Raw genomic sequence first — 27,592 nt, forward strand, 5'->3', positions numbered from 1 at the left:
AAGAGGATGAAGATGACAGTGAAGAAGAAGACTATAGAAGCAAGCTAGAAGAGTCTATCCTACTACTCATAGAAGGCACATAGAAGGAAGAAGTTCCAGAGGCTATACAAGCAGAAGATCCCATGTTGTTAAACAAAAAAACTTTGGTACCCTTTGGACTGGCTAATGAAGCGCAACATTTGCAAAATATTCATAAGAAATGGATTCGGTAGAATAAGTCTTTCTTTAATAGTGGCTCTTGTTGCCCAAAGTCACCCTTCCTAAGAGAGGATGATGATGATACACCTTGCAAACAACCACCAGTCCAGCAACCCAAACAGAACTTTAAAGGTTCCTGTTGTGTAATGTTCCTAGATGCATCCTTAGGAGATGAGTCCTCGAATCAAGAAGCAACTAATTTCCAACCCAAACCCCAAACAACCATGATATCCTTTCAGCATCCCAAGTAGTAAGCTCAGTCCTCACTGAAAGAGAAAGTCAATTCTAGTGAAGCATCAAAAGAGGAGACCACTCCCTTAAAGGAGTCGGATCTATACCTAGAAGCAGTCCGTGGGACCTTCATCTACAAAGTGGAAGGTGAAAAGAAATTAACATTCATGGATGATGATGGTACTAAAGGTCAATCTAAAGGTGGGTATCAGTCTTCTGGAAGAGGAACTATCGAACCTGCATGACCTTTTGAAGGAGAACTTGGATGTACTTGCATGGATATATAAAGATTTGAAGGGGATTGATCCCACGGTATGTCAATATCACATTGACCTAGAGCCTGATGCCAAGCATGTGAGGCAAAGACAAAGGCGCATGAACCCCAATTACTCTGCCCTAGTGAAAGGAAAATTGCTGAAGCTCCTTGAAGTTGAGTTTATATGTCCAGTGGTGGCCAATAGTGAATGGGTTTCACCCATTGTGGTAATATCCAAGAAGAATGGAAAGCTGCGAATATATATGGATTTTTGAAAGCTTAAATCTAAGACTAAGAAGAATCATCTTCCTATTCCTTTCATAGATCAACTATTGGACATAATGGTAGAACACAAGCTTTATTCCCTCTTGGATGGATTCAATGGATACAACCAAGTCTAAATCAAAGAAGAAGATCAATCCAAAATGACCTTCACAAAAGAATGGAAAACCTATGTCTACAAAGTGATGCCATTTGGGCTTAAGGTATACCTAGATGACTTTTGTGTCTATAGCCTAATTCGTGAGTATTGGGGACACCTAGAGCAGTGCCGAGAGTATGGGATCTCTCTAAACCCCGACAAATGTTTCTTCGGAGTCTCTTCAGGATTTTTTCTGGGCCACATTGTCTCTACAGAAGGGATAGCAACAAACCCTGCAAAGATCGAGAAGATTATAGCTTTAATAGCATCAATCAACCTTATATAGTTGAGGGGATTCCTTAGCCATGTGAGCTATTACAAAAGGTTAATTGCACACTTTGCAAGAAAGGTGGCCCCCTTGTATAAGCTCCTAAGAAAAGATGTAGATTTTACATGGATTGTTGATTGCAATAGACCCTGGAAAGATTGGATAAAGGAATTCCATGTGCACATTGATGTGCCAGTCAAAGGCCTAGGAATGGTCTTATGCTAAAGAGGCTCCTCAAAGCTAGATCAATCCATTTATTATGCAAGCCAAAAAGTAAATGACCAAGAAATAAACTGTATAGTGATGGAGCTTGAATGCTTGGCAATGGTGTTTGACCTGGAGAAGTTTTGATACTACCTACTATCGATGCATTTCAAATTCTATGTGGATCATGAAACCTTGTCCTTCTTGATGATGAATAAAGCATATGTAAAGGGAAGAATAATGAGATGGTTCCTTCTATTTTAGGTGTTCAATTTTGAAGTGGTTACCAAACTCAATCACTCCCATGACCTCGCTGATCATGTTTTGCAGATCCTTCAAAGCGATGAAGAAGAACAAGATTATCCAGACCTCCCTGATGCTTCCCTCTTCCTAGTCGAAACTGTTACCTCATGGTATACAAACATAGCTGGCCTCTTGGCAACTCAACAATATCCTCCTAGTATTTCTAGTCGTGCAAGAAGAAGCTCCTATTAGAATTAGTCCCCCTACACCTTGTTAGGTGGCACTCTGTATAAGAAAGGAAAGGATGAAGTGTTGCAAAGATGTGTTGTAGGAGATGAGATTGGAATCGTTCTAAAAGCATGCCATGAAAAGCCCTATGGAGGACACTTTGTAGGAGAAGCGACAGCCAGAAAGGCCTTACTCACAGGATATTGGTGGCTCGCTAACCCTCCACAAGGATGCCTATGATTATTGCAAACATTGTTATGCTTGCAATGGAAAAGCCTACGAAATCTAGTGCTATGCCACTACAGCCCATCCTTCCCATTCAGTTATTCGAGAAGTAGGAAATTAACTTTGTGGGCCCCATTGATCTGCTAATCAGAAGGAAACATAGCATATACATTTTGGTATGTATGAATAGTGTGATGGATGGTGTGAAGCTAAAGCTCTAAAGCAAGATGATGGCAATAACATGGCATTGTTCCTATACAAGAACATCATCACCCACTTTGCTAGTCCTCGAGAGCTAGTAAGTGACAAAGATACACACTTCCTTAACAAGATTATGGAAGAATTGAAAAAGTTGTACAAGATCCGTCATCGCAAGTCCGCGTCTTATTACCCCAAAGCCAATGGACAAGTCAAAATTACCAATCATATCCTCTACTCGAGACTGACAAGGATGATTGATGTACATCATCATGATTGGAACGATCGACTTATAGAGGCTCTCTAGGCATATAGAACCTCCCATAAGGCTGCTCTATAGGACACACCCCTTTCTAGCTTGTATATGGTACAAAAGTTGTCTTCCCTGTTGAGCTAGAATTTCCCTCTCTATGCATGGCTATCAAAGAGCGCTTGGGAGATGACGAGTCCTTAGTGTTGAGATGACAAGCTCAACACATGAGGACACTAATGATGGACCGCTTGGTTAGATGGGTCCACACATCTACACTTAGCATGTCGGTGATCATTATGACTTTCACATGGCCACTGACTCATTACTTATTATATCTAGGTTGTTACACCTATTTACAGCTGGCATAGTTATAGCGCCAATCAACTAGTGTAGTCAGTTATGCATTGTTTGACTTAGTAGGCCACTTTCCTTTATGTTGTATCTTATCTATACTTTGTGTACATTGTAAAGTGTGTGAAAGAAGAAGAAGAGACCAGTAAGAAAATTTTTTGGCCTCCATCTCTCTTCTTGTCTCTTGAGTGAGCTTCTCCTTGTGCATTCTGTGTGTGTTCGGCGCAGCATCTTGAGCAAGTGCCCCCACCATGCAACTCTTGATATGGTATCAGAGCTGCACCACTGATTGAGGCTGGTTTTGAAGGCTAAAGTGAAAGAGAGGAGCCAAGGATTCGAGCAAGCAAGCAACATGTAAGAAGATCTTCCATTCTCTACTTCTTCTCTTGGACAGTGCCTGTGGAGGCACTAGAAGCAGGGCAAAGCAAAAATCTCAGATTGCAGTGAGATTTGGTGTACACAAAAAGAGCTATGTATTCTGTAGATTAAGCCCTTTCAAACTTACCCGTTGCTATTTTGGCCATCCGAGGTCATTTCAGGCCCCATTTTGGACTCGCATGGTTGTAGACAACAGTTCGAGATACCCTGCAATTTCGGCAGTGTCTGCCGTATACAGGTGCACATGTTACAAATTTCAGATCTGTAAGTTCAAAGGTGTTTACTAGTGAATAAACATAAGGTTTATCTGCAAACTAGTTGCAGATTGCATGTATTGTTAAGTAGATAGTGAAAAAGGCTATCTGGTGTGTTGCTGTGCACTACAAGTCGAGGGTTGCAGAAGATTTGCTTGCTGTTTGGTATTAGTTTTGTGATAATGGCAGAGAACAGTGGAAACCCCATCATTAAGAAGCTCGACAAGAACAACTACCCTTCATGGAAGTTCCTTGTCAGAAACTTCCTTATTGGAAAAGGCCTCTACGAGTTTGTTTTAGGTGAAGAAAAGGAGCCGGAGGTGAGTGATCCTCCAATTGCAGAAGAGACAAATGCACGAAAGGAATGGAATGCAAAAGACAAAAAGGTCAAGTATTGGCTGTCTGCAGTAATTGATAATAATATGCTGGGACATATTAGAAATGCAGAGAATTCATATGCAGCTTGGACCATACTTGAAAGTATGTTTTTCGTAAATACAAAGGCACGAAAGATTCAACTCAAGCAAGAGTTGAATACATTGAAGAAAGGGAAGATGTCTATCAATGAGTATGCACTGAAGATAAGGAGCATTGCAAATGCCTTGGCAGCGATTGATGCAATGCCCAATGATGATGATTTGGTGTCGTCTACCTTGGGTGGACTTAACAATGAAAAGGCTTGGAAGTCTTTTGTAACTTCCATACATGTCCGAAAGCCATTTCTAGATTTCGATGAGTTGGTCTCCCTTATGATCACTGAAGAGATCAACATGCAGAGTGAGACATCTGAAAAAAGTGGTGAACAGGTCCAAGCTTTCTACTCCAGTTCAGGAAGGGGACGTGGCAGGTCCTCTTCAAGAGGCCGTGGTACAAGACGTGGTAGTGACAACTAGCAAAACAGATTGAATCAGAAATTTGGCGATATGCAGGTTTCAGGAGGTCGTGGTAACTTTAGAGGCAGGGGGAGCTTTAGAGGAAGAGGTGGATGGCAGAACAGAGGTTCTAACAACTTTGATATTGTGTGTCACTACTACTGTGGCAAAACATGTCATATTGCAGCCCAATGTTATGCTAAGAAAGATAATATTCGTAGTGGTAAGTTGCAGCAAGAAAACTATGCATCCTCTTCACGACAGAATGAAGAAAAAAATGAACGTCTATTTGTTATGCAGCATATGCTGAATGCTGTTACATGAAAGGGAACACATGATGATGTTTGGTATGTTGATTCAAGTGCATCCAATCATATGACCAGCCATGCAGAATGGTTTGGAGAGATGCAAGATTTGTAAAATACAGGTTATGTGCAGACGGGTGATGATTCATGCCACCCAATTTCACACATTGGAAAAGTTCCCTTGTCCTTGCATGATGGTAAGACAAAGAGTCTTTCAAATGTATTACATGTGCCATCTATTACAAAGAACTTGGTGTCAGTCGGTCAGATGGTAGAGCAAGGGCTGCAAGTCAGATTTAATGCAAAGGTTGCTTTGTAGAAGACTTCAATGACAAGTGCAGGTTGGTTCCAAAGGGAAGTAGAGTTGGACATATGTTTACTCTAGATGCTGGAATTCCTACTATGAATGCTGCTATGTATGCTAAAGGAAAAGGTGTTGTTGCAGATATTGAAATTTGGCACAAACGCATTGGACACGTAAATATACAAAGACTGAAATTAATGCAGTCCAAAGGGTTGGTTACAGGTTTGCCTACATTTAGAGTTGCAGAATTTCATAAGGTTTGCAAAGCATGTCAATTTGGTAAGTAGGCAAGACAACCCTTTTCACATGACAGAGATATAAGTACAAATATCCTCGATGTTGTGCATACAGATATTTAGGGGCCTACACAAAATGTATCTCATGGAGGCAATTTATACTTTGTCACATTCATTGATGATTGTTCTAGAAAGCTGTGGGTATATTTTATGAAGGAAAAGAATGAAGTGTTTGAGCACTTTAGAATTTTCAAGGCTGCAGTTAAAAGAGAAACAGGCTTGAAAGTAAAATGCTTGAGGTCAGATGGAGGGGGAGAGTACCTCTCGAATGAGTTCAGTGATTTTCTGAGGTCTCATGGGATAAAGAGATAGTTCACATGCAGGTATACCCCACAACAAAATGGGGTTGCAGAAAGGAAAAATATGCATATTGCAGAAGTTGCATGCGCCTTGATGGCTGAAAAGAATATGCCTAAGCATTTTTGGTCTGAGGCTATCCATATTGCTGTCTACATTATGAATAGAACTCCTACAGCTACAGTTCATGGGATGACTCCTGAAGAATGCTTTACTGGCAATAAGCCTGATGTATCGCACTTGAAGGTATTTGGCTATGTTGCATATGTTCATGTGCCTGATGAGCTACGGAAGAAGCTTGATCCAAAGGCAGAAAAATGTGTCTTTATTGGATACTCTTTAGAGCAGAAAGGGTATCGCTGTTATAACCCTGTCACATGTAAGTTCAGAGTGAGCAGGGATGTCATCTTTGATGAAATGAGCAGTTGGTATGCATCTAGTGGTGATGCATTGGATGATGATGATGATCATGACACTCATGTGCAGGTTGAAAAGCAAGAATCACGGACTCTTAGTGGACCAGAGACATCATCTGGCAGTCCTTGGTCTGGGAGACTACGGAGTAGCTCTACATCTTCAGGTGCATCTAATAGCACTATAGGTAAAGACAAAGGAAATAATAAAGTGTCAGATGGCATTGATGCAGTTCTTGATGGAGACTCCAGTCGCTCAGAGAGCTTGGATGATGAGCTTGGTATTCCTTCTGTCAGGACACCAGGTGTATAGAGAGCTCATAGTAATGTAAAGGCTTCATTGAGTGATCCAGTGGTGCGTAGATCTAGCAAGGTCAGATACCCTGTTAAAAGATTTGGTTTTGAAGGTTATGTAGCTCACCATTATGCTTATATGGTGAAACTAGTTGAGGATGTTGAGCCCACTTGTTTTGAGGATGTTGTTGGTCATACTCATTGGGATGCAGCAATGGATGAGGAGATGGCTACATTAGAGGCCAATAAGACTTGGGATCTAGTATCATTGCCGAAGGGCAAGAAAGCTATTGGATGTAAGTGGGCTTATAAGATTAAGAACAATGCAGATGGTTCTATTAGTAGGTACAAAGCTAGGCTGGTTGCAAAAGGCTATGCCCAGACATATGGCATAGTTTATGAAGAAACCTTTAGTCCAGTTGCTAGGATGGCAATTGTCAGATGTGTGATTGCTTTGACAGTAGCCAAAGGTTGGAGGTTGCAGCAAATGGATGTGAAGAATGCCTTATTGCATGGTGATTTGCAGGAAGAAGTGTATATGGATCAGCCAGCAGGTTATGAAGATTTAGAGCATCCCACGTATGTGTGCATGTTGAAGAAGGCGCTCTATGCGCTCAAGCAAGCACCTAGAGCATGGTATGACAAGATCAGAGAGTATCTTGTCAATATTGGCGTGCAGGTTTGGTCATCATAGTCATCTATGTGGATGACTTGATTATTACAAGTGATAGTGATAGTGGGATTGCCAAAGTCAAGGATTTTTTGAAGAAGAAGTTTGAGATGAAGGATTGAGGTGAGCTAAGGTACTTCCTTGGCATTGAGGTGATCATATATGATGATGGTATATGGCTGTCCCAAAGACAGTATGGCTTGGATATGTTGTCCAAGTATGGTATGACAGCATGCAAACCTCTTCCACTCCTGTTGGAGCAGAATGTAAAGTTGAGTGCTGATGTTGGGGATGAGATAGAAGACCCTACTATGTTTAGCAGGATAGTGGGGAGCTTGATCTACATGACCATTACAAGGCCAGACTTGAGCTACACTGTTAGTCTTGTGAGTCAGTTTATGCAAGTACTTAGAAAGCCACATTTGGATGCAGTCAGATGCATATTGAGATATGTGAAGTCCACATTACATTATGGACTTTTATATGAGGCAGGAACAGATGTACAGGTGTTTGGATACACAGATGCAGATTGGGCTGGTAGTATGTGTGATAAAAGATCTACGAGCGGATAAATGTTCTCTCTTGGTAGTGCAGCAGTTACTTGGAGCAGCAAAAAGCAATCTACAGTTACTTTGTCGAGTACAGAGGCTGAGTATAGAGGTGCTGTTGTTGCAGCATGTGAGGTAGTATGGCTACAAAAGTTATTGGCTGATTTAGATATGCAGGTGGAAGGTCCAGTTGTCATTTATTGTGACAACATGAGTAGTATACAGTTGGCTAGGAACCCTGTGTTCCATTCCAAGACAAAACATATTGAGATACACTACCACTTTGTGAGAGAGGAGGTACTAGCAGGTGAGATTGACTTGGTGTATGTCAGCACACAGGATCAGATAGCTGACATCTTCACGAAGGCATTGGATACAGAGAAGCTTCAAAAGTTTCGAAGCTTACTTGGAGTTGCAGAGATGCAGTTGAGCTTAAGGAGGAGTGTTGAGATGACAAGCTCAACACATGAGGACATTAATGATGGACCGCCTGGTTAGATGGGTCCACACATCTACACTTAGCATGTCAGTGGTCATTATGACTTTCACATGGCCACTGACTCATTACTTATTATATTCAAGTTGTTACACCTATTTACAACTGGCATAATTATAGCGCCAATCGACTAGTGTAGTCGGTTATGCATTGTTTGACTTAGTAGGCCACTTTTCTTTATGTTGTATCTTATCTATACTTTGTGTACATTGTAAAGTGTGTGAAAGAAGAAGAAGAAACCAGCAAGAAAATTTTTTGGCCTCCATCTCTCTTCTTGTCTCTTGAGTGAGCTTCTCCTTGTGCATTCTGTGTGTGTTCGGCGCAGTATCTTGAGTAAGTCCCCCCACCACGCGATTCTTGACACTTGCAACACCATCTCTTGAACTTGGAATGTCTAGCAGGATGGCCCTACAGTGCATGGAAGCCACACAAGGTTGAAGAAAGGCCTATCATGATAGCTTCATGATACATCAAGCAAAAAGAGTTTAAGGAAGGTGACTTAGTCCTTGCTTATGACTCAAGATTTGGGAAGTTTCTAGGCAAGCTTCAACAACAATGGATGGGCCTATATAAGGTACTTGTTGTCAATCCTAATGGCTCTATCCAAGTGCAAACACTTAACGCTTCTGATAATCCCTTCCTAATTAATGGCTATCATCTAAAGAGATATTATCCTCCCCTGGGGATCTTGACAATCACCATCGATAGTGCCTTCATTCCTTGTGCGTCGATCAATAAGGCTTTGCCTATTGCTCCTAATAGCCCTCATACTCATTCTGATGAGGTGGCCTCATTCCTCTTGCCCCTCATAGCCACTTCCAATCACTCCATTGCTTCTTTCCCATCTGATCCAACATAGGTAGAAAGGATGGTCCTGATACATATTATTCTTGCCATTTTTCATTTTTAGAAAAAATAAACAAAAAAAAGAAATATATATGTATATTGATCATGGAAAAAAATGACTTCGATCCTTGTCATGCTGACCTATTCTTCGAGAAAATGTGAAAACACCCTTGGGAATCAGAAGAAATAAAAAAGAAAAAAAAAGAAGAAAGGAAAATCAAAACTATTATGGGAGAAAAGAAAGAAATTCCTTGTCATAACAACCTCGTTCTAGGAAAAGGTGGCAAACACCCTGAGACAAGAAACTGGTTGTGGAAAAGGTGGTAACACTCCGCAATCCAGGATAGCTAAATCACTAGCAAAACTCTTCCAAAATTAATTCCAAGCCCCCTCTCTTAGTGTGCTGAATCTTGTAACTTTGTTAGTGCTATTAACTCTTACAACATATGACAATTCCAACATGTAATCTAAGTACCAGACTTGTTGGCTACCTCCCTAGGTACGCCTCTTCATCAATCGATATAAGTTGACATCATTAACTAGATGAAGCTGATCCTCATCAACAACCTTTGAATGATGTAAGCTTTCATCCTAATTGGATGGGAATGTAAGTATGGGGGTTGCCTTCTATATTTATCAACAGAACGTGAGATAGAGGGTGGAGTGAGTGACTAGTCCTTGCCCTTTATATTCAAATGAGAGGTGAGGTGTGTGAATGGTGTGTTACATGCATGGGATGATCCTCTTAATGCACAAAGCATAATTTATTCTTGTGGGCAGTACTGTCGTATATCGGCACGGGTGAGATGTACTATTGCACCATCGATTGTACACAATGCATACAACCTTTACACGAGTGACAGTGAGGCTTATATCAATAGGGTATGAGGAACTCGATTGCCCTCTGTAATCATCAAAAGAGCGTGAGATAGAGGGGGGACTGAGTGTGATTGATTTTTCCCTTCATCAAATAAGAGGTGAAGACTGTGGGATGCTACGATAATTGGAGTCAGGTATGTTCTTGTTTCCCTATGCACACACGTGATGGGCCTCCTCCCCATTAGCAATATACCCATCACTCTATTTGGCGCACTACATGACAAGACTCCCTGGTCTTCCTTCTTACACCTATGCCAGATGGGTTTGTCGGGATGCACTAAAGCACCATGAAACAGTGCACTAGCATACCCCCTTTGAACCATTTCTCTCATCGATTTCTAAACCGGATATGAGATATGGATTTCAAGTATTATTCCTTGAGTGATGTGAGTCATGGGGCATGTGACTAATCTATTATTCCAACATGAGTGACTGTTGAGATTGAGTACTGTAGACTTCACCATTGAGGCTTAACGAATCTTCATCAACAAAGCTACCTCTTGGGTGTTTTTGCATGGTTCCTGCCATGCTGGATGAATGTGATGTGGTGAGCCATGGCACCTTCTACTGACAACTACGATCATTTACGCATCAGTAATGGTTCACCTCGACCATTTGCAAATCAGGCCAATTTTTTTTTAACCCTACCCATTTTTGTTTACAAGAGTCGATCATGTTTTAAGTGTGGGGACATACGTATATGAGTGGTAATCAAGTGTTCAAGTATTAGACCCCTGTTATGACTAGTCAACCTGATTTATTAAGGTCTTAAGTGTGGGGACGCATCCTTGTGCATATGTTTTGTATACCTTCATTGGAGCATTCCTATCGGATCATTCAAGTATACCACATCCTGATTTTTCCCTAATGGGGTCCTTTCTCCATCCACCCGTTCTATTTCCACCCCGTTTTGGGATCGTTCCTTCCCCATTTATCTTTATCTTTTGTTTTGCTATTTTTTATGTAAACACACCCTACATTCACCAAAATTCAAATTTGACCTTACAGTCTTGTTTGTCCCTTTGAACTAGCCATTTTTCCTTTTCATGGCCTCTTGTTTCGAACCACAATTCATGAGTTATTAATTTTTGAAGAATTTTCTATAAATTAGATGTGTTTCCATATAAATGTACATTTTTTGCTTCGAAATAGCAATATGATGTGACAACCCTAACCTATGCCTTTCCCTTTACATTTTTGCTCTTTACTATTCATCATTTAGATGCATTGTTTGTCCATTATTAAATTTTCTGTATTTTTGGGTATTCTCTTGTGTGTTTTTGGCTCTTTTTTCATGTGAACCTATCCTATTTACCTCAAAATTAAATTATAATTAGATAGCCTTGCCCGACTTCTCCCCTGCACAATTTTTCTTTTTCCTCCATCATGTTCCGGCCCATTGATTTTATGTTATTAATTCTTCCACGTGTTCTCGTGCTTGTTTTTTCCATTTTTTTCCATGTAATGCCATCGAAAATATGTTTTGACCTGATAGCCCTGTCCGATAGGTTTCCCCTAATATGTTTTCTTTTCATTGTACTTTGTTCTGATATATGGATTTTCTCGTATTAACTTTCAACTCAGTTTTTGTTTGTATTTTTGTTGTTTTTCCCATGTGAACGCACTCTTCTGCCCCCAAAATCATGTCCCATCCTATCTATTCTATATGTCACCTCCTTGAGGACATTTTTTGTATTTACTTCTCATGGTTTTGATCCATGGATTTTTTTGTGTTAATTTTTATTTCCATTTTCAAGTGTGCCTTTTCCTTTTTCCCATGCGAACGTATCCTATCCTTGTTGGAACTATGTCTTGACATGCTATCTCCTTGCGGACATTTTTTGTATTTACTTCTTGTGGTTTCAATCCACACTTTTTTCGTGTTAATTTTCCTTTCCATTTTTGAGTGTGCTTTTTCCTTTTTCCCATGAAAACGGGTCCTATCCTTGTTGGAACTATGTCTTCACATGCTAGGCCTGTCCAACACTTCCTTTCATACATTTTTCATTCTTTTTGTCTTTCGTTCCGATGGATGAATTTTACGGAATTAATTTTCATTATATTTGTGTTCCACCATTCTGTGCTATGCAGGAACACCCGCTTTTTTGTGATTTCCCATGTGTTGATGCATCTATGATGTCGTTCTTTCCCTGCATGTGTGCCCCACCTATCATGTTAGCTCTGTCATTGCAAAAAAAAAAACCCACGCACACGTACACAACAAGGGGGTGCATTTTCCACCTCACCACCCTTTCTTTTAGATTTCCATTTCAATTTAAATTAAAAAAACCCTCTCCCCTCCCATCCGTAACCACCTTTGCCACCCCCTCTCTTCCCTTTTCTCTCTCTCTTCTCTCTTCTTCTTTTCTCTCCCTCTCCCCTCTTTCTCTCTCCCTACCCCCTCTACCCTCCTCCACCCCTACGCTTCTCCTCTCCCCCTCTCCCTCCTTCTTCCCCTTGCCCTACCTTCTCCCTCCTTTGCTCGTCCATCTCCATGTTTACAGTGTGAAAAATGGAGATGTTGTGGATCATGTAGGTGTGCATACTTAGTCTACAGGAGCTTTAGGAGAGGTTATAGGACATAAAGTAGTGACCCTTTTAGTTCATTTTTGGATGTCACTTAGTTTGACAAGTCCACTTGGTTTGAGGATAGGACATGGTATATGCCTTTGTTAATGACTTAGGTAACTTAAGTATGCCTTATGAAACTTAGGAGTTATGTAGGTGAAGAGCAATGCCGTTTGCATGATTTATGATGCATTTCATGGGCGTGGGCTACAGGGAGAGTGCTAGCACAACTGGACCACATGAGGAGCTTCCAAGGCATGCAACTCAAGCTCAACTCAAGGGGAATGGTCAAGATTAATGGGAGGAAGGTAAAGTGTGATTTGGCCATGCATTTTGGGGAAGAGGAAGAGAGCTATGCTGCTATCTTGAACAAGGAAGAATTGGGAATCCATGACCAGCAAGGTCTCTTCTTGCTTCATCTTCATTCTCAGGGATTTTCTTGATGGTTAGAGCTTGATTCTTGTTCCTAGGATCCAGTGTACCATTTGAAACAGCCAAAGGTGTGATTTTTCTAAGTCTAAGGGATGTTTTGGACTGTTCAAGACTATCATAAATAGGGCAGCCCACAGTAGCTCACAGTCCACTCAATTTGGGAGAGCTTGCAGGTGATCTAATTGCATATATGTATTGGATATGGTCCCTAAATAGCAAGGCAAACTTGGGCATCCATTAGAGAGGCTTATGATTGAATTTGTATGCATTTTGGAGCCTTGATTGAGGGCTGGAATACATAGTTATTGTCGAGGATTAAGTGATTCTTTAGTTTTGACTGGGATTTGACAGGAGCATTTGATATGTCTTGGTTGTACTGGCTTCTACCACTACTAGTTTAAAGTTTGCATGTAATTTTGAGCTGAATACCTATAGCAGTCAATGGATGGTAGCAGCATATGGATTATGATCAAGGATTATGTCAAGTATTTGTGTATGAGCTCAGCTATTGTCTCAGTGTGTCTTGGGCTTTGACCCACCCTTATTTGGATGTATTTGGTTATGAGCTATGATTATAAGCTTATGTCTTCCATGTATGACAGGATGCTAAAATAAATTTACAGGTTTCATCTCTGTTAGTTTACATCTACATCGTCTATTTCTTCAAACCCCTTCTCTTTCACTACTGCTCTCCTTGAATCTCCCTTCACCCTATTGTCTCTTACTCCCATGGTAGACAATTGACCCCACACGCTTTGACAGCGTAGAGGCAACCTCCCCTTGCTCCACCACCACCACCACCACCACCACCATGCCACCATTGCAAGCATCGATGGAAGCCAGGCATAGTGGCCCTCCTAAGAGATCCTTCATTAGTAGAAGACCACACACCTCTCTTGATACCAAAGGATACATTCCAAACTGTTGTATAAGACACAATGCAAAACATACTGATTAAAAATAGTAGGAGGCACTTCCCTGATAGTTTAAATATGGATCGACTTGATTGGTGGACTGTCCATGCCCTGCTTGCACTATAGGAAGCTACTGAAACTTTTCTCATTGACTTGTTTGGAGACTCGGTCTATGCAACAGTGCATGAAAGGAGGGTCACTATCACTGATAGGGTATTGAGGTTCTTTTGGTGAAAGAGGGACAATCCTTGTGGAGAGCAGCAACAATAGGGGTCTATTAGTGAAGCATCTATGGAATCTTGCTTTTGAAGTGATTTTGTAAAACCTTGCTCGTATTGGATCCTTTATAAATTGTTATAAATATGAATAAATTTTTTTTGTGCATCTTTATTTTTTTAGTCACTTATTATTTGTTTTATTTATTTACTTAAGTTATTCTTACATGCATTTAGATAAATAAATATTGCACATGGATCCGATAAAGTGAGGTGTATTAAATTTAAATAATTAATCATGTTGCATATAGATCTAATAAATAAGCATTACATTTAAATAATAATAATAATCAATGATACGTATCACAAACTCCATTGTACACAAATCTAACAACATTGGTTTTCATTAATATAAGAGAATATTACAAACTATGTTACATTGCAAAAGAGACATCATTAGATAGTAAGTACATCTAATCTGTTCTATGCTTCTTGGATCTAGGATCCCCATGGTTAGGCTACTATTTATCATAGACAACAATACATTTTTCCTTAGAAGTTCCTGCCTAATGACAATGGGGTCTTCAAATCTCCACCAACAACCATACCATGGGCCATCATGGAGAAAAGTGGGCTAGACCTAGTACTTGTGAACAAGTAAAGTAGCTTCGAATATCGAAGCAACACTACTTTCTCCAAGATGGAGTTGGTCAGGATGGTCTTGAAGGGGCCAGCTTTGTTAGTGCCCTCAACTTCAAGAAGTTCTCAGTGAAAGTAGAACATGTTTTATGAAGTACTACTATGTCACTGACAAGCTGGCTAATATACTCTTTCAATGCCAAGTCTTATACTCTTCATTGGCCCCCACCAGATCTCCCATCTTACCCACCCAGATGCGAGCTTGCAGATATGGCTCATGTGGGGTTCCCTAATCTTGGTTAAATTTCATGTTGTGGGTCCACATACCATGGAGGCCCATGCAATTAAACATGTGCTCCACAAATTGTATGGCCACCTGTGATGCAAGATACTGAGTTCTAGTGGGAATAAAGTGATGTCTTAGTGAGTTTGTCAACTATTACATATACACTATTCCATCCTTTCTTGGTGATGAAAAACCTAATAATAATGAAATCTATAATACTATCCATAAATAGTCATAGCTTATGAATTTGTTGGATCAAAAGTACCTCGTACAATGTTTTGAGAACAAGATGGATTTCAAGATGAAGGGATGTAACCAACCTTTTGGATATCAGCCTCCCTTTCATTAGTAGCTCTTTGTATTTTGTCCTGTTGATCCTTGTGGAATTTTTCTTCCCCTTTTCCTCCCCTTTTTCACTAGGGCAGGGGAGCGATGCTCCTCTTGGATAGACAATGGCTTTGGGGTTTCCTCTACTACTCTTTCCGCCTCCCCCAAGGCCTCATGGATTATGGCCATTAGTACTCCTCCAAATCATTTGCACTTTACATTTGGCTCTAAAGGTACTGTGTAGTTGGGTCAAGGACCAAAAAGGTTTTCTTGCAAGTGCTCAAAGTCTTGGTCAAAGATGTCATACTCTAATGCCACATCCTCAATTTGCTTTTGGATACTCATAATGGCAAAGATGTCATTGAGGCTCGTGCCATTATATCGAGCTACCTCGTCCACATTTGGTGAGACATCCTATACATCAAAATCTATAAAATCATTCGGTGCATCATGCACCATGATACATTATAGTTCTTCTTCTCTTGTTTCCAAAATCTCCAACACATCTTGTATAAATAGGTATTCAACCCCCTTGATGGTGACATCATGGAGAGAAGCAAGGGGTGGCTTATTTCTCATCATCTCAATAGGGCAGGGAGATGGGTGTACAATAGCTAAGCTTTGTGCTACCTCTTTGCTTGGATCAAGAGTGATTTCCTCAAGCTCCCTCTTGAAATACTGTAGCTATGGCTAAGAGGGTGTGTTGATATCTTCCTCATTGTCCTCTTGTACAGCAGTGCATAAAACATAGATGGAAAAGGTTGCAACACGCTCAATAAGATTCATCGTGATATGGTCCTAGGATGAGGTGGGTACAGCTCTAGCCTAGAGTTGTTGCCCCACATGCAGCAAATCTTAGTTTATTACCTTTATATGGCTCGATCCAATGCATAGACTATACAAAAAATCTATAGGAATCCACCTAAGAGCAGAGTTCAAAATGGAGCAAGTGAGAGGGTTTGCCTCATCACAAAATGATACCGCTATGCTAGAGCTAGGATCTACTATGAAAAGTGAGCTCTCTAGATTCAAGGTCATGAAAAACCTCAGGTAAATTTGGTCTCCTATAGGTGCCTAGCATGTGGAGCTAATCCATGTGGCAAAGGTAGAAGTAGTAGCTATGGCACGAAGAGAGAAAACAAAGGAGAGCACAAGTATAGAGAAGTAGAGAATAAAAGTGATAATGAGTTTGTATATTTAACTTTTATGTATCAAGGGTTTTAAATAAAGATTCTTATAAAATATTTAACTTTAAAATTTTACATTAAAATCCTAACCATAGATACTTTATTTTAATAATTTAAATCCGCCATCAAAATTACTCGAATAGACAAATGCTTCACTATAGTTCATTATATCCTGAAATATGTTTGGATCACTGAGTATGTTCAAGTCTAACTAGATAAAACATTGAAATTTTTGAAGAAAAAATCTTAAAGTCCTTCAAAAACAACAATTAGAAATATAAATACTTCCAATACTTATTTTCATTCCTTCGAACAATAGAGCAATTGCTCAAAACATGAGTAGAAGAGATGAGCTGCAATATATCATTATGCAAAGTTGATATTCCAAAGGCCACAGAACTCTAGCATGCTATTTAATCTTGATTTTAACCAGAGCTATTAGCTAACATATATACTCACATACTTGGATCACAATAAATCAACATGATCAAAATTAAAGGTACATAGAAGTTTTAAAAAGTTTATATTCGCTATTTATAAGAATTTTTACAAAGATTCCATTATCTCAAGGATTTGTAAAAAAGCACATTGCTTACATGTTAGGGATTATTCACTATTAGTGATGACCTTTCTATTATCTAACTTGAAATAGAAGTTGCACAGGGGCTCATTGCACATTAATTAGATTTCTTATCTCAGAAAAGAAATGGGCCAATGACTCTCTATGATGACTATAAAAGGATTATGACCATTCCACAAGATAACCACAATTGTGAGAGCTGTATGTGTCTCATCTTGGGTATCTTGATCCAAATTGATCCACTCCCCTCACAAAACTTAACTTCTTTTATATCAAAAGCAAATGCATAAAGTTTTTTTTAGTGATGAAATACCTATAATTAAAACAAAAAATATAGTAAGTAAAAGTGACTAACACAACAATTCATCTAAGCAATATCTATATCGATTAAATCAAGACATACAAATGAGTAAAAAATATTTACCTAAATGTAATATCTAATTACTTGACCTTGCACTCAATGGTCTTATCAAAATGTGTTCTTTTGACCTACCATGACTCGCCCAATAATTATCTCATCCATTCCTTATACGAACATTTTCATTGATAATTAATCTTCATTTTCTTCAAAACCTCACATGAACCAAACAAATGTGCAAACAATGAAAATGGAATAAACCAACTAACATGCACATCTTTGGAGCTTGTGTTAGGTCTCATAGCACTATGGACGTTAGATTTATCTTCGACTTACATGCTCTTGGCAACTCCAAGCTACCATTCAACCATTCACAACTAGATAATGGTGGCAATGGGATATAGTGCAATCTCTGACTTTTTACTACATATAACGAATTATAAAAGAATATATTTTGAGTTATAAGTTGACTTGTAAAGTTATTATCATAGATCAAAGAACATATGACTTCAAGCCAAACATGTATCTTGTCGCTCAAATATTCCACATTCTATCATTCATGTAGAGTCAATGGATGTAGAGTTGTTAGTAAAACACACTTGAATTCAAATAATGCAAAGTTTATAAAAAGCCACTATGATACAAAAGAATAAACAATGATAAAATTTAGAAACTTACTATTTTGTTTATATTTTGCAATGTAGTTCTCGTCGTGCACACTAATTTGTTTATGTGTATAAACATGTTGGATCAATATTTCTATTACTGTACTTATCCCATTAAACCCCTCTGATGATTTCAGGGTGTGTGAGTGTATAACTTTTCTAAACTCTAAAATTTTACCTTTCTAAAGTCTGCAACATCCTTATATTTGACCTTGAAACTCCCTCAAGCACTTAGATACATCAAAATCCAATCCAACTTATAGTATTTATCACAAATCCAATGATCACTACTATCTTTTCTATTGAAGACCTCCATTGCAAGTATGTTACTGATGATTTTTCTCTGTGAAGACATTTATATTAACCAAATACAAAACTAACCTATCAGCAAGTTTTTATGTACTTTAATTATTACATGTAAGTAAATTTGTCCATATATAGAATCATTATAATATTTTCATGCACAAGCATCCCTTTGTCATTTTACATATACAATTCTAATATTATGCAATGCTATGAGACTGTAACACTCATGTTGTCTCATGCTATTTCATGGTTTTAGAATCTAAATAAAATTATCTTAATGAGGTTAAAAAACTAAAAAAATCTTTTCTTATTCATAGCATTTTAATTGTGGACTTCTAAATACAAAAATTATTAATGTTGCAAATTTAATGTTCAAATCTATACTACATATTTTTTTCATCGATCCTAACTAGATGTCAACAACAATAATTCATGAAAAATACTTGTAGTAGATGAAATAAAAATTTATATTTAATCATTGTAGAGAGAAATATTCTAGAGAAACTTTATAGCTCTTAATCTTTAATGTTGTTAAAAACGAAGTCAATTTCTAGCGAATAGGTGTATCTTGATGAGATGGAGGCCTAGGATACAATAGCAAAAGGTAGTTTAACTCAAAATATGTATAATTTGCAAATGTTTTCTCCAAATTCAATGAAATTTAACCATGGAGAAGTCTTAAAAAAAGGACATTGTACCTATAATTATTTTCACAAAGAAGCCTAGAGATGTTGAACAAGAAGTTGAGTTATTACAATATCATTGTTCCTTCACTGTGAGATTCCTAGTGTTCAAAAATAAAAGAAATGTCAAGTCAAAGCATGCATATAACTTACATAGGCTTTGTCCAAACAAGTTAAAAATTAACCATGGAGCAATAGAAAAAAAATGACAATATACTTGTGACTCTCTTTGCAGAGAAGCCCAAAGATGTTGAAGAAGTTGAGTTTTTAGAAAATCATTGTTCTTCAATATGGGAGATTCTTGGAGTACAAAACAAAGGAAAGCTTAGTGTGCATATAATTTGCATAGATTTTTTCCAAACGAGACAAAATTTAACTATGAAGCAACAAAAAAACAAGGCAACATACCTGTAAGTTTGTTTACAAAGAAACCCCAAGATGTTGAAGAAGAAGTTGAGTGTTTAAAATATCATTGTTCTTAATTGTGAGAGACTCCTAGAGTACCAAAACAAAAGAAAGCTCATGTCAAAGCATGCACATAACTTACACATGCTTTTTCCAAACGAGATAAAACTTTACCATAGAACATCCATGGAAGAGAACAATATACTTGTAAATTTTTGTTAAGAAAATCTTATGGCTTTTGTAGAATAAGCTCCACTCTCATAAAACATGTGAAACTCCCTCTGTGTTTATGTAGAGGCAATGAAAATTCACAAGGTTACAGATATGCCAAGCAACAATGAGGTTGTAAAATTTCTTTAGGAAAGAAGAAACGAAGACAGAGAAATGATAAATTTGAGTACACTAAGAAAGAGGGGAAAAATAAAAAGGGAAGATATGAAAAGCCAAATAGTAAAAAATGAGACAAGGAAAATTTGAGTGTCAAACTTTCAGGAGGTGATAGCCTTGTATTCCCCATATTTCCCCTTATCTTATTGTCGAGGAAAGATTTGGGCCAAGATATGGTTAAAAGATTCATGATACATGAATCTAGAATCCTAGCTCTCTCATTGGTTAGGCATATTTTGTTTATTTGCTCTCCTGAGAAAGGGAAAAAGAGAGAGTCCATATTTCTCTTAATGAATATTGTAGAAAAAACTTTCTTATTATGGATGATTGAGTGAGTAAAACTCAAAAATCACAAAAATCCAAATACAAGAATCAAATACATGGCCATTGTTTCATTATTTGATTGGTTGTTGCTTATTGCCATATGTTTAATTGGTTGATTACTTTTGGCCCTTGTAATTTGATTTGATCTCAATTGAGAGGCCTCTTGTTTCACACTATACCTACTCTCATAATTTCCCTAGGACCCACCTTTTCACTTCCACACTAGGCACTCAACTAAAACCTAAGTTTGCTTCCACTAAGTTTCCTTCCATTGAGATTACTTCCACTAAGTTTTCACAATATCAATTTCCCACCAAATTCACTTCCACCAACTTCACTTCCATTAAGCTCACTTCCACCACATGTTCACTTCCACTACAAGATTATTTCTATCCTAGAATTTATCTCCACCAAGTTTACTTTCACCGCAAATTAATTTACTTTCACCAAAATTTCACTTCCACTTTCACGAAGGAATTTACTTCCTCATTAGATTACTTTCACCCTAGAATTTTACTTCCACTAAGATCACTTCCCTCAAGGAATTCACTTCCACCCAAGAAGCTCACTTCCACTAGACCCACATAAGATCACTGCCACCACCTAGATCATTTTTGCCACCACACCCAATTCACCTCAACCACGTGCACTTTTTCTAACTTCATTTCCACTACATTCACTTCAAACACTAGATCAATTCCACTTTGGAATTCAATTCCACCAAGGAACCCACCAATTCACTGCTATTAAGGTCACTTCTACCAATTTCATTTCCACCTAGGCACTCACTTCTACCTATCCAGTTCTACTTACCCATAAATACACATCCACTTTTATTTACTATTTCTTTCCACCCACTTCCACTTACCCACTTCTACCCACTTACTTCTACACCCTACTCAGTTTTAGACTACCCTTAGATTTTTACCTTAGCCTAGCCCTTCAACACACATCTTACACTTCTACATTAGCCTTGTGCTTCTACCCAAGCCTTTGCACTCACTTTCACACTAGGTAGTTCCATACTACACTACCTTTACACATATACATACCCCCATGCACACACTTGTCCATCCTTGCCCAACATCAATTGTATCTCATTACATCTAGGCATCTTCTCCTTGCATTGTGTACGACTAGTCTTAACACATGGATATCTTGTTGATTGTGATACATGTGGCATTGCTTGCACAAGTGCACCTTGCTTTTGAAAAAAAGAAAAGCTTGATTTTGCACAACTCAATCTTGTGGGTTTTGGAATCAAAGTGGTTCAACCAAGGAAACATTTGTCACATTGCAGGGACCTAGCACACATTGTACACCTAGTCCACATACACATTAGGCTAACTCTATATCTAGTCGTAGGGGATCCCATGTAACATGTCGTTGTAAGACCCCCCCTAATATTTAAAATGATTTATTTAAAAAATAACGCTCCCCCTTGCCCACGCCGTTAGCTGACAGACAGAGAGGGAGATGTAAGGAGACGTTGAGCACGACAACAGAGCCGCAAATGTGGCAATGATGATGAGGGCATTGATTTGGACGACAGCACACCACTAGTCCTTCTCTCCCCGTCAACCATAGTCTGCATGATAGTAGCCCGACCACCTGGCCACCTAGAAAGGGATAAGGGGGGGAAGCTCCTTGCAGTATTATTTTCCCTCCCAATACCACTATAAAATCCCCCCCTTAAGTGAGAGAAGGAGGGGGGTTACTATCATTACTCTCCCCTTGCTGTCAGACTAGAGAGAGAGAGAGAGAGAGAGGAGAGAGAGAAAGGGAAAATCACCTTGGAAGCTTTCAAGCTTCCTCTCCCCCCCCCCCCCCCCCTCTTTGAGAGGGTTCTCACGGTCATTTTTCCCCACGAGGAGTCAAATCCCTTGTAGCTTGCATGTGTATCCGTGAAGAAGAGGCCGAACTATACAATGCCTCCCAAGCGAAGTAAGGTCCAATCAAGTGTGAATCCTGCACCATCGATGCAGCCACAGGTCAAGGAACCCGGACACTTGGTAACCAAGTGTGTCCCATAAATCCTACTTTGATAGGAAACTTTTAAAAACAAGGATCGACTTCATTAGGAAGGGAGAAGTATTCTTGCAAAAATATATGATAGCTAACCACCAATTAGGTTGCATTATATAATCATGTTGGAAATTGTGTTGATATAATCACTAATTGGGTAAGTACCTATGGGTTATTGCAATACCAAGTCGAGTATTAGGCTCTTTTTTTTTGCAAGTGCATCATAGGTTACTAATATACAAATACGCAAGATCATGCAAGACGATTGCATCCTATAAACCTTTAAAGAGAAGCGATTCACATTTGCATTACGTGTGATGATTTCATGTCCCTTGCACAAATAAAATATATAAGACTCTATTTATGACTTGCATGAGCACATTGAAATGAATTCCCAAGAATAGAAGAGCTGCATTGCATCATCAACTTAGGAAGGACTCGCATCTCATTTTGCATGGCATCCATGGACAGTTTCAGTTACACTACATGCTAGGATTCATCTTAAATATAGATATAAGATGCACATATGAATTGCTAAACTTAATTCTCAGAGGTGAATTGATAAATGAAGCCCTATATGTTATGTAAGGTTAGGGTTTAATTCGACTTAATTAAGGCTTAGTTGTAAACAAGCCAAGCTATTGTTATAAACATAGGCTGACCTAGAGACAAATAAACCCCTCAATCCAAAACACCCTTGGAGATATCACCTTTAACCATGATACAACTCGATGTTAATATAAGAAAACTCGAGTGTCGTATTCCTAAGACAAGAACCCTGGACTAAAGGTTAGCAAGCTAGGGCAGCTACCATCCAAGAACTATCGATTATAGATCCAATTGCATAATTGCTCGCTCCTATCACATAGGAGTGGGGTCAAAAATAGGGTATTCTCTATGCCTTAGAGGATATTGGAAATTGACGCCAAGGCTCTTGAGGGACAAATGCTAAGAGTTAGAGATAGGGACTCCACCTTATCAGATGTTTGTGGTATGTCCACACTTTGTAGGTGGTTGCTAAAGCTTCCACACACTTTGTGCTTTTCTTGTTGTGATTGAGGGAGGGTGTTGAGAATTGAGGCAATCACACCTAGTCTAGTCTCTTTGTATGGAGGAGTTGGGGCAAGGATATCTAGGTTTGTTGAATCCCATAAGTACAATGGTGGAAAGTGCTACCTACCAAGAAGACTATAAAGCATTGTACTTGCCTATCATTTGAATGAAGTTCATTGTACTTTGGCCTTTCACTCATAGTGTCATTGTCTATACACACAATATTGTGTTTATGAGTCCAAGCTTCCAACTTGGAACCTATTTCACTTGTTTGATAGTCATTCTCTCTATGTCATCATCACGAGTCTTGCCTTTCTCTTTCATCCTCCATAGCCATGCTCTAGATCCATGCTTCTTAACAGTTTCATCAACAGAGCACACAAGACTTCATCAACAAGGATAGGTTCTTCAATAATAGATTCATCAATAACAAGGCAATGTGCTTTTAAGGTTCAAGGCTTAGTCTTTTGTTTCCATGTGTATACTCCAATGCAAAACTCCCTTTTGAGCTAGGTTTATTATATGTAGTTTGCCTTCAAATCTTTCCTACTTCCATTTATATTTATAAGTTTGCATCCTAATTGTATGAAAATGTCATTATTCACAACAAGCAAAAAGAGTAGCAAAAAGAAAAGACAAGAAAAGGGAAAAAAAGAGATGAAAAAAAGAAAGAAAGAGAAAACACAAAGTCAAAGGAAACAAATAAAATAAAAGAATTAGAAATGTACACATACATATACTACACCTCACCTAGGGTTCCTTAAGTTGGAGGCATCTAGTGGCTTCAGTTTGTTAGCTTTGTCTCCAATCCCTAGCTCTTTTTCCATTTTCCTCACATTCACTCAAGGTACATCAAGGTCAAGACATACCTAGGGAGTCTGAAGTCACCTTGGTTAGGACCTATCTCCTTGAGCTACTTCCATTTTTTCAACTTCGACTTCATTCATCCTAGTGCCAACAACTCAACTTTGAAGCAACAAGGACAAGGTACTTCTAGTAGATAGGGGCCGATTCCATCAAGTACCAAATGTGTTTGATCTAGCTAGAACCCATGTGCTTTAAGAGTTTATTAGATTGGACTCCACCTTTTGTCCATATCTCTCTCTAATGGTGTCTCCCCAATCTGTTCATCACCGAACTCCCTTTTCCCTCTGCAATACCAATTCTTCTTTCCAACTTTAATAGTGCAAGATTCTTTTCTTCACCAACCATCTGCAATAGAAGTGTAATATCTCGCGCAAAAGTGATTCAAAGCAACCTCCCGCAAACAGAAAAACTTTGGGCTAAGTGCTCCATCCTCGTGTACTAACAAACACCCACCCCCACATTGTGCATAGGAAACCGTGGCTCGAAACCGTAGTCCGTCGCGGGAACACCCCTTCACGGGATAGAGGATAATGAATTATTTGTAAAATTTTTAATAACTCCCTCTCCTTCACCCATTGCATGGTGGGGAGAGAGAGAGGGAGCATGTGTTGGAGTGTGGAGGGGCATGGGGAGGAGGGCATGCAACCTGCCACTTGTGTGGCCACCCCCCCTTCACCCCATATAACTCCCCCCTCCCAAGTTTGAGGGGGGGCATCGTGGATCTGCCCGCCATCGTCCTGCCACCGCCGCCACACTGCTCACGTTACCTAGTTGCTGCCACCGCCAACATCACCGCCATCAACATCTCCCTCATCCTCATCATCATCATCTCCCTCATCATCATCTTCACCATCATCATCCCCACCAACACACGTCAAGCTGCCATTCCTCGCGCAGAGCGGAGCGATACGGAGCGGAGGATGAGTGTAGCTGCCTGCTACAATTGGTTTCATGGCTTGCTTAGCAGCCAGCATGTCGATTTGTGGGGGGGGGGGGGGGGGCATTTTTTTCGCAGCGGCTCTGTTCAGCCGCCGCCCCCCTCCTAATTCGTTTTTTTTGGAAGGGGGGTGCCCCTTCACAAAGGCACCCCTTCACTCCTCCTTTTGGGCACCTCCCCAATTTTGACCGTCCCTTTGGCCCTTTTCCCGTCTCTCTCGCATACGGTGTCCGAATCCCGATCTGAAAATTTCTGTGAGCTCATCTCGGCATCCCGCGCTGGTCGGCAGCTTCTTCCACTTGCGCAGGTGCATGGAAAAATTACTAAAAATCCGCAAGTGTTGCCCGGGCGTCCTTAGAGCACTTTGACGCTTAAAATCGTCCTAGGTCGAGCCGCCGCCTTTGACATTGGATATTTTTCCCTTGATATTCATAATTTTTAGCTATTTTTAAGCAATTTTTGGCACCAAAATTCCGCTCTCATTGGCAACCACGGGATAGGGCGACTCAGCCCGTCGAATCCACGAACATATCTGCACATAAACAACCAAAGAAGCATCAAGCTGATACAAAACAAACGTGCGATAAAACTCAGCACAATGCTCCCCCTACCCCTGGACAGACCCAAGGCATGACATCCACAAGGAGTAGGCCTAGCATCATCTAATAGAAGATCCGAAGCGAGTCACTAACCAACTGCTCCAACACAACCAAACTAAAAAAATCCTATCAAAGAGGTTTCCCTAAGTGGTAGTCGGAACTACTTACCAACGAAAGACAACACAACTAGGAGCTCCTACAAGGTGAGGACTCCTATAGCCTGATCAAGGAGTATTTTCTTTCAGTACATTTCTTCTTTTAGGGTTTTTATTTTATTAACATACTTGGGCATGTAAAAAGGAGGGAGCTGAGCGTAGTGACCCAAGGAGAACAGGGCATCGGCCTCAGGACCTGTCTCGGCACCAAAGAACCTAACAAGCCCTCGCAAGGCGACACTTAATCCTTTTCTTACGCTCACTTTTATTTTTGCTCCAACCTTCCTTGTTTTGGTATTTTTTTCCAGCAAGAAGCTACCCCTAAGAAGACAAGATATCGGCCCCGGGTCTGACTCGTCCCCAGGAACCTACCAGGCCTTCGCAAGGCGATGATCAACTGCCTATACATTTTCATTCTTTTTTTTCTTTGATAGGGGTTAGAACCCCTTTTTACACACCTTCGTATTTATATTCATCTTTCAGGATGTTCAGGGTTTCTTGGCATCATCATTATTATCTTCTAGCAGGCTTCTCTAACTGCCTCACTACTAACAAGAACTCCTAGAACTGCTGCCTAGCAGGCTAGCAGAACAGGGCCACTAAGACTTCCTTCTAAAACAGGTCTTTCAATGCCTAACAATGTCTTTACAGGAGGCAATGACTACTCCGACCTCCCTCAAACATACTTAGCCTAAACCTGGGACTTCATGCCTTGGTTGCCGGTCCCCAACAAAAATATATCCCCTCGACAAGTACAAATACATATAACAAGAAAGAAAGGTACTCGTAAAGGAGAGATATCACCTGCATTGGCCACAAGAAGCTTCCATCACAGCAAAGGCTCCCCAGGCTCCGCCAAATTCCACGAATCACAAAACTTGTCCATCACAACACTTGAAACAAACACCCGATTAAACGCACCCGCACTAGACAGGGAAATGGCCCTCTTGGCCTAATGAAATCAAACATGACTTTGCCAATAGATTGGCCCTCTTGGCCTAATAAAATCAACCAATACTACGCATAACATCCTCCTGGAAACAACTATGATAGACATCAAAGCATACCATTTCCAGGGAACAGAGGCTCGTATCCCTAAACTAGGTGCATTAGATTATGACCCATCCCTCCTGCGTATATCGCAAGAGGTGTTCACATCACATGTCGTCTAATCAGTCTATGGGTCCAAGATAATAAAGGCAGATGAGCCTCGCCTACCCTCTGCATCACCCAGATCAACCATCGTCTGCCAAAGAGGGCATGTTCAGAAAGCATACCCCACAAATGACCAGGTCCTGTCTCATCGTCAATAGATATATCAGGACAAGGGCCATAATTAAAGAAGAGGTCTTCTTCATACGCAAAATTAGCCAATGAATCGGCAAACTGATTCCAGTTTCGTGGAATCAGCTGAAAAGGCACTCTATCGAATTCGTCTAGCAGGGCTATGGCAGTATGATGGTACATGCAAAGGATGGGGTTTCGTACCATGTACGTCCAGTTGAGTTGATTTAAAACCAACTGAGAGTCCCCTTTCACCAATAACTATCGGATACCACCCTTCTTTGCAATGTTCAAACCCATAATCAGGGCTTTGTATTCTGCCATATTATTGGTAAAATTCACCTCGAGATAAGCAACTAACTTCATGACAATGCGTCGTTGGGGGTCTCGGATGACAACTCCTACACTTCCTTTTTTGCATGCATCCCTGGACGCCCCATCAAAGTACAAGGTGTACGTCCATAAAGG

This window comes from Lygodium microphyllum, chromosome 19 (genome assembly GCF_053477565.2).
Source record: "Lygodium microphyllum isolate KBCC chromosome 19, Lygodium_microphyllum_v1.1.10, whole genome shotgun sequence".
NCBI lineage: Eukaryota > Viridiplantae > Streptophyta > Polypodiopsida > Schizaeales > Lygodiaceae > Lygodium > Lygodium microphyllum.